Raw genomic sequence first — 15,059 nt, 5'->3', positions numbered from 1 at the left:
GGAGCCAGCGGTCCCGTCCGTCCCTAGGAGAAGAGGGAGTCCCTTTCCGCCCCCCCGTCGGTAATGGTCTCGCCCGACTCCCGTCCCCTTCTGCCACTCCGGGACGCACCAAGTTTCCAGCAGAGGGGTGGGGGGATTGGGCCTGGGGACGACAGGTCCGTTTCGGCGGGCGGGACCATTGTCGCGGAGATCCGGGGGTAAATGCTGCGGGGGAGGGCGGGATAAAGGGGTCCAAATGATTGGAAGAGGGGAGGCCTTCTGGAAACCCTAGTTTGAAGGGCAGGACGGAGGAGCTCAGGCGAGCAAAGAAGGCGGGGCCTCTGATAGGCTAGTCCTCCGGGTCGAGAGGCGGGAGGTAGGGGTGGGCGGGACCATTGAGAGTCGGGTGACAGGAATGGAATGGGGTGGGAGAGGCCATCGTTTGTATGGGGGAGATTAGGGCAGGCTTGGGGGTGACCTCTGCGTGTCTGAGTAAGGAGGGTCCGGGTGAGTGTGTGCGCCTGGAGCAGGTTTGAACTGCGCCTTGAAGCAGGAGTGGGAGTCCGACTGAGGCTGAGAAAGGTTATTTCTATATGGATGGAGGAACAACAGGTGCTAGTGCTAACTGGTGGAAGAGTTAAGGACCTACTCAGGAGAGGCTGCCATTGGAATGTAAGGACCACAGGCAAATACATGGAGAGTTACACTGGAGAATGTGCAAGGGGCATAGCGAGGGGGGCTGATGCGAGAGACGGGACAAGATCAGCCCTGGGTGAAGAATGGGTCCCGTGTGGGAGTTGGACTAGAGTGGGGAGACTGGAGGCAAGGAGGCCAGAAAGGAGGCTGGAGTGAGATCCAGAGGGAGAAGAGATCTGAGCTGGGGCAGGGGCCATGGGGAGACAGGGGAGGATACAAGGCAGAAAGAAAACGCAAGAGGAGTGGGGTTGAGGGATGGGGTTTGGGGACTGACAAGTGGGGGAGAGGCGGTGAGGAGGAGGAGGAAGGGAGGAATGAGAACCTCCCAGGGGACCTGGGCAGGTACTGAGTGAACCATGAGGCTGTCCATGGATGAGGACCCTTGGAGGTGGACTGGGTTTGCAGGAAGACTCCAAGAGCAGTGAACGTGTCATGCGTGTGAGGGACCAGCAGGCTCTGGAGGGAGATGCTGGTGCTGCCAGGTGGTTGATCTACCTGGCGAGAGGGAACTGAAATGAGGAAGGCAACTGTTCAGTTCCAGAGGCTGTTCTGTGAAAGGCTTCGAAGGCCAGGTTTGCGAGCTCGGGGTTTTCTCCTGGGAGAGTTGGGGAGCCATGGGAGGAACGTGAGTGGGAAAGGGGCAGGGACAACACTGGGGGATAGAGAGACTCCTCTAGGGCCCCATGGAAGATGCACTGAAGACAAGACACAGGAGGTGGGGAGGCCAGGGAGGAGGCTGGGCAAGGACATGCACCAGGTGGGTTCAGCACTGAGGGGATGGAGAGGACAGGCATAGCTGGTGGTGGAGGATGTGGGAATATCTGTCCCCCTCAACCCCCTGGGAAGGTCTTGGAAAAAGATAAGCCTGCCCCCATGCCTAGGGCGGGGGGAGCTCTGGGATATCCTCTAACCCCAGCTCTCAAGGCAGACCGTCTAGGTTCAGGTCCCAGCTCTGCCTCTCACGCCTTGTGACACTGGCAAACTTACCTAATCATTCTGTGCCTTATTTTCATCTTCTATCAAATGGGTAATAATCCTGGTTCCCCCAGCAGGTTGCACTGAGGGAGAAATGGGTTCTTGTATGAGAAGCACTTAGAGCAGCGCCTGAAGCTATACTCCAGTTACCCGTTAATTAACATCGCCAGCAACATCTCTGCTCACCTTGGGCTGGTGCTGTCACAGTGTTCCGGGTTTTATGTACTGACAGCTCCATGACCTGCACCAGTCTCTAGAAAGACCGGCCCAGGGACACCTGCGTGGCTCAGAGGTTGAGCGTCTGGGGTTCTTTCTCTTCATTAGGGTTTAGGGGAGGGGCAAGCAGATCATCATGAATTTCTCTCCAAAAAGGCAGTGTTCTTCTGGTCAGTCCTCCTGAAATTGGGAGGTGGGAATGTTGTGGCAGAGATTCTGCTGAACTTGTGCTCTTAGGGAGGCCACGCCAGGACCAGGAGACCTGACCGGACTGCTGGTGATTCTTCAACCTTACACTGGGAGGTTGATGTTGGATTTTTTTCCTTCTCAGTTCTGGGTCTTGATAGTCAGTTCTGGGAAAACAGCGCCTAGTTACATCCCATTGTGTAGATGAGCTAAGTAAGGATTGTGGAGATTGGAACCATGTAAGGTGTTTTGATGTGTGATTGTGTTTTGGTGTGTGATTGAACCAGAATTCAGATCTTTAGACACCAGACCCATACCCATGATATCAGCCTGGTAAATGTGAATTCTTATCTTCAAGCCTCCAGAGGGTCCTTGAAGACATGGAATCTATCCATCCTAGAAAGATCCTAGGGGACTGAGGTCCAGGGGGAGGACAGAGGTCATGGGGACTAGGATGGGCACAGTGGGCTCCTGCATTCAGGGATGGAGGGATGGGAGGGGAGAGAGTGATAGATGTATTCAATCAATCTCATCCAGTGAATAAGACTGCACTTTACGATCGGGTTGACTTAGTATTAACCCAAGCTCTACTGTTTATAGCCGTAACCTTAGACAAGTTACTTGGCCTCTTTGTATCTCAGTTTTAGAATCCATTGAATGGGGATAACATTAGCACTAATGACATCAGCGCATTTAACCCGGGCAGGGTAGTTTTTATTACCTCTACTATGTTGTACTGGATTTAGAGAAGTGAACTAATTTGCTCCAGTCCACAAAGTTAGTGAGTAGAGCATCATGCTTCTCACATAGGCACTGGGTAAATATTAGAAACTACTGGGGCACCGGTATGGATGCTCTGTACTGTTGAGCTTGATCTAGCCTAATCAGGTACTGACGAATCCATTTATAGAGGTATAGACACCGAAAGGAAGGGAGTGTGATCCTCTTCCGCTTGGATCACTCTTGATTTCTGACTTCCATTCTACATTCACTTTTTATTTTTTGTTGATGGTTTGTTGCTTGCTTGCTTGCTTTTGGTTTTTTAAAGCTGTGTAGAGTAAAAATGCACCAATGTTCAATGTCTAGTACAACAAGTTTTGACCAGTATAATCACCTGTGTGACCAACACCCCAATCAGATACAGCACATGTACATCACCCTAGGTCATTTCCTCAGGATATAAGATTGAGAATGTTATGCAGTGAGAGAGGGAGAGAGAGGAAGGAAAAGAAGAGGGAGGAGGAGGGGGGGGTAGGAGAGTGAGAGAAAGAACCAGTGTTGGGCAAATTTCAGGGAGGCAGTTTTGGTTACAAAATAAGAAATGAGTTTGACATGCCCTTTCGTTTTCTTATTGTTAATTCTGGTAACATGGACATGCTGCTTTTTGTCTCTAGAATTCCCCTTCTCAGGATGCCTGGGTGGCTCAGCAGTTGGGCTCCTGCCTTTCGTGATCCGGGATCAAGTCCCACATTGGGCTCCCTGCAGGGAGCCTGCTTCTCCCTCTGCCTCTGTCTCTGCCTCTCTCTCTCAGTCTATGTCTCTCATGGATAAATAAATAAATCTTTAAAAAAATAGAATTCCCCTTCTCACCCTCCTTTCCTGGACACACTCACATCTTTCAGCTTTAGTGTCGTGGCTAGGGAAATTCCTTGCTCTGCTCCGTTAGTCTGTCATGTATCAAAAGTCCATGACAGGGCGTGACTTCCTGGTGTTTCGATTGTGTGCATGTCTGGCACATACACCAGGCTGTGCACTCCCAGAGGAACTACCACTTACTCACCTCTGTGTCCCCAATATGGGCAGGTCCATAGAGGGGTGTGACAGTCATTGGCTGGAAAGTCCCATGTCACCGCTCCTCACTGGTGCTGTTGCTTACTGAACACCACACGTGTCCAGTGTTCTGCTGAAGCCTGGTGTGCACATCTCACTTATTCCTCACAGCAACAAATATGTTAAAAAACAACAACAACAACAAAAAACTGTGCTTGTCACCCATGTTCACAGGAGGCGGGAGCCTTGAGAAGCAGTATCAGTCCAAATGATGCACTCCCCAAATACAAGGTTGGAAGGAAGAATGGGAAAAAGAAAAACTGAGTCTGAGCTTTGTTTTTTCTAGGGAGTAGTCAGTAGGATTCATTCTTTCTTTTGTTTATTTACTAGTATTTTTTGAGTGCCTACTGTTCTGTGGCTTGAGGTTCCAGCAATGAATAAAACCAGGTCTTATTCTCTTGTTATGAAATTTACATTTGGTGGATAGAGACAGACACACACTTCCCACCTGGAATTTGGTTGTGGATATGTCCTGGTTGTCCACACAGCACACATTCCCTCCTCTTAAAAGTACCTGGATTTTATTTCTTTTAGGAAAGAGGGAAAGGGAGAAGCGGACTCCCCACTGAGCAGAGAGCCCGACTTGGGGCTCAATCCCAAGACCCCGGGATCATGACCTGAGCCAAAGGCAGATGCTTAATCGACTAAACCACCTAGGCACCACACAATTTTATATTTTTTATAGTTACATGTGTTTGCCAAATTGACTTGTATTGTAATGGGATTTCATTTTCAGCTTAATTTCTTTTAACCTGACTATTGATGAGGTGGGGACTCTACCATATATTTATTGACTACATGTCTCATAATCGAGGTGTCCAGTCAAGCCTTTTGGCTTCTTTCCAGTTAGGTCTTCTGCCCTTTTGTTATTAATTTTTAGTAGTTCATGTGCACATCAGTTAGGTATGCTGTTAACCATGTCCATTCACCTTGAAGTTTATTTTTTCACAATCCTTATGGTGTTTCCCATTGAAGAAAAGTTTTTAATTTTAACATAGCAAAGCAGCTTTATCTTTTTTATAGTTTGATTGCAGGGAGAAAGAGAGAGAGTGCACAGGCCTGGAGTTCTGCTTTAATTGGCAAAGAGAGTGGGGGCATAAGGCTTTTGCAGGCTTACTTTTTATTCTGTGTTTAAAACACAAAAGCAGGGATCCCTGGGTGGCTCAGCGGTTTGGTGCCTGCCTTTGGCCCAGGGCGCAATCCTGGAGTCCTGGGATCAAGTCCCACGTTGGGCTCCCGGTGTGGAGCCTGCTTCTCCCTCTGCCTGTGTCTCTGCCTCTCTCTCTCTCTTTGTGTGTCTATCACGAATAAATAAGTAAAATCTTAAAAAAAAAAAACACATAAAAGCAGGCACACCTGGCTGGCCCAATCGGAAGAGTATGTGACTTTTGATCTCTGGGTTCTGAGTTTGAGCCCCACATTGGGTGTGGAGATTACTAAAATGAATGAATGAATGAATGAATGAGTAAATATAAAAGCAGGAATTTAAAGCATGGGAAAAGAAAAGAACAGCAGCCCAAACAGATATTGAAACCACCCAAGATCTCTGTAACAGAGAAGCCTGAAGCACAGAGCCTAGAAACTGGAGTAGAGGGGTGGGGGGGCAGGCTGGCTCTTTAACTACTGTGTGGCTGGCAGTGTATTTTTTTTTAAGATTTTATTTATTTATTTGAGACAGACAGAGAGAGAGAGAGAGAGAGAGAGCCTGAGCAGGGGGAAGGGGCTGAGAGAGAATCAGAGAGAAGCAGACTCACTGCTGAGCAGAGAGCCCGATGTGGGGCTCCATTCCAGGACCCCAGGATCAGAACCTGAGCCAAAGGCAGACGCTTAACTGACTAAGCCACCCAGCCCCTCCCCCCCCCACACCCACCCCACCCCCCGCAATGTGTTTATTGAGATGGCTGTGTTTGTCTTGGAAGTGAAGGCCTTGGCAAGCAAAGCTTAAGTGAGGCATTTGTATTATCAAAAGAAAAGCCGCCTGTCAAGGCCTTTCACTAAATCAAAGAAATGCAAATCAAAACCACAATAAAATGTCACTTTACAACTGTTAGAATGGCATTTTCTTTCTTTTTTTTAATAAATTAATTTTTATTGGTGTTCAATTTACCAACATACAGAATAACACCCAGTGCTCATCCCGTCAAGTGCCCCCCTCAGTGCCCGTCACCCATTCACTCCCACCCCCCGCCACCACCCCTAGTTCGTTTCCCAGAGTTAGGAGTCTTTATGCTCTGTCTCCCTTTCTGATATTTCCCACACATTTCTTCTCCCTTCCCTTATATTCCCTTTCACTATTATTTATATTCCCCAAATGAATGAGAACATACAATGTTTGTCCTTCTCCGATTGACTTACTTCACTCAACATAATACCTTCCAGTTCCATCCACGTTGAAGCAAATGGTGGGTATTTGTGGTTTCTGATGGCTGAGGAATATTCCATTGTATACATAAACCACATCTTCTTTATCCATTCATCTTTCGATGGACACCGAGGCTCCTTCCACAGTTTGGCTACTGTGGACATTGCTGCTAGAAACATCGGGGTGCAGGTGTCCTGGCGTTTCATTGCATCTGAATCTTTGGGGTAAATCCCCAGCAGTGCAATTGCTGGGTCGTAGGGCAGGTCTATTTTTAACTCTTTGAGGAACCTCCACACAGCTTTCCAGAGTGGCTGCACCAGTTCACATTCCCACCAACAGGGCAGGAGGGTTCCCTTTTCTCCGCATCCTCTCCAACATTTGTTGTTTCCTGCCTTGTTTTTTTTTTCTCTTATTTTTTTAATAAATTAATTTTTATTGGTGTTCAGTTTACCAACATACAGAATAACACCCAGTGCTCATCCCATCAAGTGTCCTCCTCAGTGCCCGTCACCCATTCACCCCCACCCCCCGCCCTCCTCCCCCTCCACCACCCCTAGTACATTTCCCAGAGTTAGAAGTCTTTATGCTCTGTCTCCCTTTCTGATATTTCCCACACATTTCTGATGTTTCCTGCCTTGTTAATTTTCCCCATTCTCACTGGTGTGAGGTGGTATCTCATTGTGGTGGATATTCTGAGGAAGCTCCATACGGGCTTCATAGGGGCTTACTGACTTTTGTTCTTTCTAACTGTGCTTGAGGGTTTCCTTTTCCCCACCACCTCACTGTTGGGTGTTATTCTGTATGTTGGTAAATTGAACACCAATAAAAAATAAATTTATTATTAAAAAAAATAATATCCAGCAACCCCACTTCTACATACATATCTGAAGGAAATGAAATCAGCCTCTCAAATTGCAACCTGCACCTCCAAGTTCATGACACATTATTCACATTAACCAAGACATGGAAGCTACCTCGTTCAAGAACAAAACTCAACTAATGGGCTTTATTCAAATATTCATGAATCAGCATCTCTTCTAGTAAAGGGACAGAGGAGTGGTATTAAGGGGGCTCAGAGGAGTGGTATTAAAATGGAAGGTTATATAGGCAGAGGTAGACCAGGGTAAGAAAATTATTAGCAAAAGAAAAGAAAGGGGCACCTGGGTGGCTCAGCCGGTGAAGCGTCTGATTCTGGATTTTGGCTCAGGTCATGATATCAAGGTCCTGGGATCGAGTCCCATCGTGCTGGGCATGGAGCCTGCTTAAGATTCACTCTTACCCTCTGCCCCTCCCCCTGCTCTCTCAATCTTTCTCTCTTGAATAAATAAATAAATCTTTAAAAAGAAAGTAAAGAAAAATGCTCTAGGCCAACTCATCCTTAGGGAAGAAGGAATGGCAAGGGTCTTATCATGCAGATGACTTTGCCAGTGGTGATCATGGAATTTCAGATTGACTGTTTCAAGGTGACATTTTTGAGAGATTTTGAAACCTCAATTAAGTCTTGGTTTGCTGTCATGTGGGCAAATGACTCAGGTTAAGACACACTGCTTCTTTTCCAAAACAATCCAGTGTCCGCAGGTGGATGAATGGACAAAGAAAAGTGGTATACATGCAATAGAATATTATTCAGCCCCGAGAAAGGAGGAAATCCTGCCACCTGTGACAACATGGATGATAGGGAGAGGGAAGCGCTTATACTAAGTGAAATAAGTCAGACGGAGGAAGGCAAATACTGTAGGATCTCCCTTTCATGTGGAACCAAAAAGAGAAAAAAAGTCCCATTCAGAAACAGAGTAGAATGGTGATTACTAATTGCTGGTGATGGGGGAATTGGGGAAATTCAGGACAAAGGGTAAAAACCTTCAGTTAGAAGATGAATAAGTTTTGGGGATGTAATGTACAATATGGCAACTACAGTTAATAATACTGTATTATAGACTTGAAAGTTGTTCAAAGAGTAGATCTTACCCATTCTCACCGCACACGCACACACACACATGCACACAAAATGTGAGATAAATTGTTAATTAACCCAATGTAACAATCACTTCACAAGATACATGTATAGCAATCATTATGTTGTACACTTTAAATATATACAATTTTGTCAATTATACCTGAATGAAGCTGGAGAAAATATAAATGAAATATGACTTGATTCTCTTAAAACCAGCACAAAATATTTCAAAGTTAAAAATTCATATAAGGGCACCTGGGTGGCTCAGTCAGTTAACCATCTGCCTTCAGCTCAGATCATGATCTCAGGGTCCTGGGTTTGAGCCCTGCGTTGTGCTCCCGGCTCTGCATGAAATCTGCTTCTCCCTCTCCCTCTGGTGTTCCCCCTGCTTGTTCTCTCTCTCTCTCAAAGAATAAATAAAATCTTTTTAAAAACATATAAACAATCAAGCAATAACCTACATCCCAAAACTGTTTAGGATTTAAAACATTACAAATGCTGACAAGGCCCTAGGTGTACTCTTCCTATAGCCCATAGAGCATTACAAAGGAGACAGTAGGCTCCAATGGAGTCACTTAGACTAAACCCCACCAAGACTTAACACCTAACCTAACTCTAGCTTGAGCTTCTCCCAGAAATATGAACTTTAGCCAGCCAACGTGGGTGTCCTGGCCAGTAATCACAAGGAAGTGACCAGTCCACCAACAGACCCCATTTCCCTTAGAAGGACAACCTTGCCTAAAACAATGCATCCATGGCTAATAATCACCTGCCATTCCTCACTTTGAAACCGTTTCCTTTCTGTAGCCCTTTTGAGCTCCTTTTTTTTTTTTTTTTTTTTTTTTTGCTGGATAGATTGCAGCCAGATTCACAAATCATTCAATAAAGCCAATCAGATCTTTAAAATGTAACACAAGTGACCACTATCCTGAATTATATGTCTCATTTTTATGTTTTCCTTCAGTCTTGCCAATATGTACGTTTTCCTATAAATATACATCCTACATTGCTTTGCATAATTTTATAATCAATACAAGGCTACATATTGCATGTACACTTCTGCAGGTTCATCCAATACCTTGAAATAATTTATCAGACTAGCTAAGTATTGATAATGGTTTCCCAAAGTATAATCATTTAAAAAATAACAATTCAAAATTAAACTAAAAACATTTCTGATGTCATGGCATTTGTTTCCTCAGATAAATGATAATGTAGATTCCTCTGCATTGGAATGAAGTGGTGGGGTATCAGGTGAGTCACTGAATGCTCTTTGAGAAGAGGTAATTCTTACCTTTGAAAGGGCAGAAATAAATTTGGAAATAATTTTATTACTTTCCATTAGCACAAAAGGGCAGATGGTTAGGTAGCATGATGAAACACTTCCAGCAATTCTCTCCAGTCTTGGGTTTTCCTCAGGTCCAGAAGCCAAATAGATGGTAAGGCAGTTGCCTGAACAGTAAAAGAACACAAAGCAACTTACCAGCAAAAGTGCACTGTGGGTGGCTTTGATTTCAGGAGGTGGCTGGGAAGAGAGACTGGGGCTGTGAACATGCTGGGCTCTCTTGTGGTGTCTGCACAAGAGATTCACCATATAGATGCCGGACCACACCATGAGGACCACAACAGCAGATCTCAAATCACCATGACACTTATTAATGCCATTGGATAGTGAGGTTTATTCTGCTTAGTTTGACAGTATCCTTGATAATGTCCAAACCCAACAGTACTAAAATTGGAATTGGCTTGTAAGCTTCCAATGATTTGGATATCTATGAGCATGTTATGACCCAGAAAGAAAGAGGGGAAATTGCATGTAGAGATTTTTTTTTAAAAGATTTTATTCACGAGAAACACAGAGAGAGAGGCAGAGACATAGGCAGAGGAAGAAGCAGGCTCCCTGTGGGAGCCTGATGTGGAACTCCATCCTAGGACCCCGGGAGCACAACCTTAGCCAAAGGCAAATGCTCAGCCACTGAGCCACCCAGGTGCCCTGCATGTAGAGATTTTAGATTTCAGCCACACCCATCTAGAATTACTGGAACTGATAGTGATGGTCTGTAAGGCACTCAGGAGAGAGGTCATACTGATGGGAAGACCCTGAGAGACTCTGTATGTGTACAACATTGCCTTACACTCAACATCGTCTGGGAAATTAGTCATTCCAAATGATGACATGACATTTGGAATCAACCTGAACATGATGGTGAATGAAGACATTGACTAATGTCATGTGTATGAAAATGAAGTCTGTGGGCTTTTTTAGGGGAGACTGAGTCAAGAAGGTGTACATACGCAACATGAAGAGCAATGAGTTCCACGTGAACGCAATACAAATTTGACCTATGAGCAAAGAAACAAAAATCACATCCCATGGAAACAGAAAGCAGGGGTACCTAGGTAGCTCAGTGGGTTAAGTGTCTGCCTTTGGGTCTGGTCCTGATCTCAGGGTCCTAGATCAAACCCCATGTCAGGCTCCCTGCTTGGTGGGGAACCTGCTTTTTCCTCTCCTTCTGCCTGCTGCTCCCCCTGCTTGTGCTCTCTCTGTCAAAAAATAAAATCTTTAAAAAATTTTTAGAGCATCAGGGGGATCCCTGTGTGGCCCAGCAGTTTAGCGCCTGCCTTCGGCCTAGGGCATGATCCTGGAGTCCCGGGATCAAGTCTTGCATTGGGCTCCCTGCATGGAGCCTGCTTCTCCCTCTGCCTGCATCTCTATGAATAAATAAATAAAATCCTAAAAAAAAAGATCTCACAATTGTAAAGATTTATGTCCCTAACATGGAAGCAGCCAGTTATATAAGCCAATTAATAACAAAATTAAAGAAACACGTTGATAGTAATACAATAATAGTAGGGGATTTAAACACCCACTCATGGCATTGGACAGATAATCTAAGCAGATCAACAAGGAAACAAGGGCTTTGAATGACACATTGGACCAGATGGGCTTCACAGATATATTCAGAGCATTCCTCCTAAAGCAGCAGAATGCACATTCTTCTCAAGTGCACATGGAACATTCTCCAGAATAAATCACATACTGGGTCACAGATCACATACTGGATCTCAACTGGTACAAAAGACTGGGATCATTCTCTGATTATTTTCAGACCACGATGCTTTCAAATTGGAGCTCAATCACAAGAGGAAATTTGGAAAGAACTCAAATACACAGAGGCTAAAGAGCATCCTACTAACAAATGAATGGGTCAACTAGGAAATTAAAGAAAATTTTTAAAAATTCATGGAAATAAATGAAAATGAAAGTTCAAAGCCTTTGGGATGCAAAGGTGGTCCTAAGAGGGAAGTATATAGCAACACAAGCCTTTACCAAGAAACAAGAAAGGTCTCAAGCACAACCTAACCTTACACCTATAGGAGCTGAAGAAAGAACAGCAAATAAAGCCTAAACTGAGCAGGAGAAAAGAAATATAGTTTAGAGCAGGAATCAATGAAATAGAAACCACAAGAAGAGTAGAACAGATCAATGAAACTAAGAGCTGACTCTTTGAAAGAGTTAATAAGATTGATAAACCCCTGGCCAGACTTATCAAAAAGAAAAAAGACCCAAATAAATAAAATCATGAATGAAAGAGGAGAGATCACAACCACCATGGGAGAAATACAAACGATTACAAGAACATATTATGAGCAACTATATGCCAAAAATTAGGCAATCTGGATAAAATGGATCTATTCTTAAAGATGTATAAAATACCAAAACTGAAATAGGAAGAAATAGAAAATCTGAACAGACCTATAATCAGCAAGTAAATTGAAGCAGTAAAAAAACAAACAAACAAACAAACAAAAAAACTCTCAATAAACAAGAATCCCGGGCCAGATGGCTTCCCAGAGGATTTCTACCAAACATTTAAAGAAGAATTAATGTTTATTCTTCTGAAGCTCTTTCAAGAAATAGAAATGGAAGGAAAACTTCCAATCTCTATGAAGGCAGCATTACCTTAGTTCCAAAACCAGACAAAGATCCCACCAAAATGGAGAATTACAGACCAAAATCCCTGATAAACATGGATGCAAAAATTCTCACCAAAATACTAAGGATCCAACTGGATATTAAAAGGATTATGCACAATGATCATTTGGAATTTATGGGCTGCAAGGGTGGTTAACCATCTGCAAATCAGTTAATGTGATAAACTACATTTAATAAAACAAATGACAAGAATCATATGATCCTCTCAATAGATGCAGAAAAAGCATTTGACAAAGTACAGCACCCTTTATTGATTAAAACTCTTCACAGTGTAGGGATAGAGGGAACATACCCCAATAGCATAAAAGCCATATATGAAAAGCCCACAGTGAATATCCTTCTCAATGGGGAGAAACTGAGAGCTTTTCCCCTAAAGTCAGGAACACAACAGGGATGTCCACATGCACTACTGTTATTCAGCATTACTACAAGAAGTCCTAGCCTCAGGAATCACACAACAAAAAGAAATAAAAGGCATCCAAATCAGCTAAGAAGAAGTGAAACTTTCACTCTTTGCAGATGACATGATATTCTATATGGAAAACCCAAAAGACTCCACCTCAAGATTGCTAGAACTCATACCGGAATTCAGTAGAGTGGCAAGACATAAAATCAATGCACAGAAATCAGTTGCATTTCTATACACTAACAATGAGGCAGAAGAAAGAGAAATTAAGGGTCAATCCCATTGACAACTGGACCAAAAACCATAAGATACCTAGGAATAAACCTAACCAAAGGGGCAAAGGATCTGTACTCAGAAAACTATAGAACATTGATGAAAAAATTAAGGAAGATACAAATAAATGGAAAAACATTCTATGGTAATGTATTAGAAGAACAAATATTGTTAAAATGTCTTTAAAATATGTACATTCAATGCAATCACTCTCAAAATACCATCAACTTATTTCACAGAGTTGGAACAAAAATCCTAAAATTTGTATGGAACCAGAAAAGACCTCGACTAGCCAAAGGAATGTTGAAAAAGAAAACCCAAACTGGTGGCATCTCAATTCTGGACTTTAAGCTCTATTACAAAGCTGTGATCATCAAGACAATATGGTACTGGTACAAAAACAGACACATAGATCAATGGAACAAAATAGAGAACCCAGAAATAGACCCTCAATGCTATGGTCAACTAATCTTCAACAAAGCAGGAGAGAATATCCAATGGAAAAAACATAGTCTCTTCAACAACTGGTGTTGGGAAAATTGGGTAGCTACATGTAGAAAAATGAAACTGAACCATTTCCTCACACAATACACAAAGATAGACTCAAAATGGATGAAATGTGAGACAGGAATCCATCAAAATCCTAGAGGGGGGGGTGGGGTAATTGGGTGATGGGCACCGAGGAAGGCACTTGATGGAATAAGCACTGGGTGTTATACTATATGCTGGCAAATTGAATTTAAATTTTAAAATGTAAAAAAAAACTTCCTAGAGAAGAACATGGGCAGCAACCTCTGTAACCTTGGCTGCAGCAATGCCTTGCTAGATACATCTCCAAAGTTAAGAAAAACAAAAGGAAAAATGAACTATTGGGACTTGATAAGGATAAAAAGCTTTGGTACAACAAAGGAAAGACTCAACAAAACCAAAAAACAACCTACAGAATGAGAGAAGATATTGGCAAATAATGTATCAGATAAGAGCTAGTATCCAAAATCTATAAAGAACATATCAAAATCAACACCTAAAGAACAAATAATCCAGTCAGAAAATGGGCAGAAGACATGAACAGACATTTCTCAGAAGACATACAAATTGCCAACAGGCACATGACAAAATGCTTAACACCACTTGGCATCAGAGAGATACAAATCACAACCACAATACCTCACACGTCAGAATGGCTAATTTTAACAAGTCAAGAAACAACACATGTTGGTGAGGATGTGGAGAAATGGAAACCCTCATACACTGTTGGTGGGAATGCAAAATGGTACAGCTACTTTGGAAAACAGTAGGAAGTTTCCTCAAAAAGCTGAAAATACAGCTTCCTTATGACCCAGCAATTGAACTACCAGGTATTTGCCCCAAAGATACAAATGTGGTGATCCAAAGGGGAACCTGCATCCCAATGTTTATAGCAGCAACATCTACAATAGCCAAACTATGGAAAGAGCCCACATGTACATTAAAAGATAAATGGATGAAGAAGTTGTGTACACAAAGGAATACTACTCAGCCATCAAAAAATGAAATCTTGCTATATGCAATGATGTGGGTAGAATTAGAGGATATTATGCTAAGTGAAATAACTCAATCAGAGAAAGACAATTGTATGGTCTAACTCATGTGGAATTTAAGAAACAAAACAGAATCATAGGGGAAGAGAGGAAAAAATGAAACAAGACGAAATTAGAGAGGGAGACAAATCATAAGAGACTCTTAAATATAGGAAGCAAACAGCATTGCAGGAGGGAAACGAGTGGACAGATGGGGTAACTGGGTGATGGACATTAAGGAAGTGGTATGTAATGAGCACTGGGTATTATATAAGACTGATGAGGGATCCCTGGGTGGCGCAGTGGTTTGGCGCCTGCCTTTGGCCCAGGGTGCGATCCTGGAGACCCGGGATCGAATCCCACGTCGGACTCCCGGTGCATGGAGCCTGCTTCTCCCTCTGCCTGTGTCTCTGCCTCTCTCTCTCTCTCTGTGACTATCAAATAAATTTTTTAAAATAGTAATAATTAAAAAAAAGACATGAATCACTGAACTCTATTTCTGAAACCAATATACATTACATATAATTAATTAGATTTAAATTTAAAAAAAGAAAATTTTAAACATTTTGGATACAGTAATAGGTATTTGCCAAGTTACAGATCAGTCCTCAATAAAACCTGTG

The sequence above is a fragment of the Nyctereutes procyonoides genome, unplaced genomic scaffold (genome assembly GCF_905146905.1).
Source record: "Nyctereutes procyonoides isolate TBG_1078 unplaced genomic scaffold, NYPRO_anot_genome, whole genome shotgun sequence".
Classification (NCBI taxonomy): Eukaryota; Metazoa; Chordata; class Mammalia; order Carnivora; family Canidae; genus Nyctereutes; species Nyctereutes procyonoides.
Note: the sequence above shows the minus strand (reverse complement) of the source record.